The sequence below is a fragment of the Meleagris gallopavo genome, chromosome 20, assembly GCF_000146605.3.
Source record: "Meleagris gallopavo isolate NT-WF06-2002-E0010 breed Aviagen turkey brand Nicholas breeding stock chromosome 20, Turkey_5.1, whole genome shotgun sequence".
In the NCBI taxonomy this organism is placed as follows: domain Eukaryota; kingdom Metazoa; phylum Chordata; class Aves; order Galliformes; family Phasianidae; genus Meleagris; species Meleagris gallopavo.
The window spans coordinates 5,371,435-5,373,935 of NC_015030.2; positions in this window are offsets into that span (position 1 = coordinate 5,371,435).

Genomic DNA, 2,501 nt, shown 5'->3' on the forward strand with positions numbered 1-2,501 from the left:
CCGCGGAGGTGAGGGAAGCTGCTTCCGGTGGCGAGGGGGACGACGGGAATTGCAGTTCGGGGTAGAGCGCGACGGCGCCCCCGTGCGGTGGGGGCCCATGGCTGCGGCCTGCCCCGTGGCCCGGGCCGGTGACAGGGCCTGGGCTGAGAAAGAGGAAAATGAAGAGAAAAAGAAAACGGAGGAAGATGAAGACGAGGAAGGTGAGGAGGAGGAAGGTGAGGAGGAGGATCCAGGGAGCAGCTGGCGGCCTACCTCAGGGCAGGTGACACAAAACCCTCAGGGACTCCAGGTCAGCTCAGGCCTACGTGGCTCGGCCCAGCCGTGCTCGACACGGAGCCTCCTGGACAACGGCACCCCACCCCACAGGAAGAGCTGCTCTGCTGGGACTTTGATCCCTTGCACCACATGGGACAGCTTCACTCACCGGTGCTCTGGTTGCACGGTAAAGGGCACCAAGCGTTTCAATGGCAAGCACCTTTATTTGTTTATGAAACCTTCGGCAGGGGTTGGGTGGTGTTAATTATAAACTCTCAGGCCTGGTCTGTGCCATTGAGGCAAACTGCTCTTTGAATCGCTGCTCACAGTGGTGCAGCACCGACTGTGGGATGTTGGCAGCTCTTTCCCTGTGTCTGCAGGACTCAGCCATATGCCACTAACACCACATTCATGTACCGCCCCTCCCCAGGAGGCTGGAGCACTGTAATTATACAGCTTCTGATCAAGTTGGGCAACTTTTCAAGAAGAGTGTACGTGGAAGTCCTTCACTTAATACCTATGTGTATGCATCTTTGTGTCCAATGCATAAACACCACCAGCAATGAAGCTGCAGGAAAAAGACCTTCGACAACCAGCTGCTAATACTGAAGCACAGGGATTCGGAAAGCACTGACTCCAAGCATTGTGTGCTGCTGTTTACTTGACAAGCCAGTGCAGACACTGCTTCCTCTTCAGCTGTCTTCTGTTTTGCAGTCGGGAACACGCAGCACTCTGCCAGGTGACAATGCTCAGAGTACACAGCTATGTGTGCCCCTGGGTGCACTTACCTCTGTCTGCACACACATCTTTGCTAACACAAAGTGTTCATTTTCTCTCCTCAGCTTTGCTGTATACGCCTTTTCCTCATCCTCTGTTTAACCTACTGGGATGTACGGCTTTTCTCCAGTCTTGATTCCAAGAGAACAAAGCTCAAAAGTGTCTAAAATTAGAAGTGTAAGCAATCGTTGCTACAGAAATAGGAGAGGAAATATCAGAGGAGCAATGCCTTTCAACTCCTGATAACAAACACCATGCTCTGGTCCCCTCACGTCAGCAATACTATGGTATGCTTCTAAAAACATCAAATTTAAAATATATATGCTATCAGAACAGATTTCTAGATTTCTTTTTTCCCAAGCACAAACAACTCAGATTAAAGGACAGCTCTTTATTTCAGTTCTCAATTTTCCAAGCCACGTCAAATGCAAATGACTGTTTATGCACCTCCTGGGCCATCCTATTGCTGTGCTGCTTTTTGTTTCTGAGAAGTAATTCATGTTTTTCCTCACGAGGACCAAAAGAAAATTAATTTACAAAGGCGGTTGGGGGCCAAAGAGATGCACGTGAGGCAGTGTCCCCCCAGCAGCTGCACATGACAATCCTGTCGCAACGTGTTGGAGCGCATTGCTCGACTTGCAAGGAAGGAGAGAAGCAAAGAACATTCCATACTACGTGCGGAGCCACCACAGATCTGCTCTGCCTCTTGCACCAGGCATTGGCCTGAGGGATGCAGGCATTTGGGGAGGATGCAAAACCTCTTGCAAAGTCTGCCTGATTGCATCTGCGCGCTGAGTGCAGATACCTTCGGGAGTGGCTGTTTGTGTTCACTCCATGTTCTGTGTGCTACAACTGCGGGGCATTTGGGACCTGTTCTTCCTGACCATAGGGGCAGGACCTGCCTCCACCCCCGGCAGCTGCTGCGAATACAATAAAATAACAACACACAGCAAGGCACAAGTCGAGGGAGCAACCTCCCCTGAAATACAACTTTTCACTTAATTGCTATTATCTACCTAGATGCGACCAACAGGCATTAAGGATTCTGGTTTCCTACTTCCCAAAACTTTGTAATTAGCTTTGGAGTTAGAAGACAACCCACAAAGTGAGTGGGAATGTGGTTTTAGGGAGGTGGAGAACAGCAGCGCAGAGGGGCCCAGCTGCAGCATCTGCACATTCCCAGGCTCTCCCCCAGGACACGCACGTCCCAGGGTGACGTTCCCGCTGGCAGGGAGCAGCGGTGCCTTTTGGAGGGCAACACATCAGTAGGACTGCCTCGATTCAAAACCAAATCCTGTGGCAAGCGTTCCTATCCCACAACACAGCTGCTCCCATTCATAAAGCCAGAGAACGGATGCTGCAATCGCCGCGATGGGGCTGGGGCTGCACGGTGCCGAACCGGGCAGTCCCCTAGCGAGCCCACACAACAAGCTCCTCCACCTCTCTCCTCCGACACCGGCCGAGCCAGC